Source organism: Macaca fascicularis, chromosome 19 (assembly GCF_037993035.2).
Source record: "Macaca fascicularis isolate 582-1 chromosome 19, T2T-MFA8v1.1".
NCBI classification, from domain to species: domain Eukaryota; kingdom Metazoa; phylum Chordata; class Mammalia; order Primates; family Cercopithecidae; genus Macaca; species Macaca fascicularis.
The window spans coordinates 49,454,370-49,454,753 of record NC_088393.1 but is presented as its reverse complement, the minus strand read 5'-3'; positions in this window follow the sequence as shown (position 1 = coordinate 49,454,753).

Here is a 384-nt window from a genome sequence, read left to right as displayed (position 1 = left end):
GATGGGGGCTGGCAGAGACTGGCGTCTCGAAAAGCCTATCGCTGCCCGAGTTGGGCTGTGGGCCCCGCCTACTAGGCAAAGCGTCCTGAGTGGCCCAGGGAGGTAGAAGGCCGAGTGTCCATTGGCTGGAAGATAGTGACTGACGTCAGGGATAGCTTATCGCAGCCAGACTCCAAAGAAGCGCCTGGCGTGTCGGACCCGCCTCCGGAGGGGCTGAGTCAGGATGGGAGCCCTGGGCGTAGACGGTCGCCGAGTGGCCGCGAATAGAATTTCTGGCCCTCAATACCTAGGCTGTTTGCTGACCAGATCCTTGGGTCTTCAGGAAGTTTAGGGATTTGAGAGTTCAGACTCCTTGGTTCTGAAGGAGGAGAACCCTGGGACCCG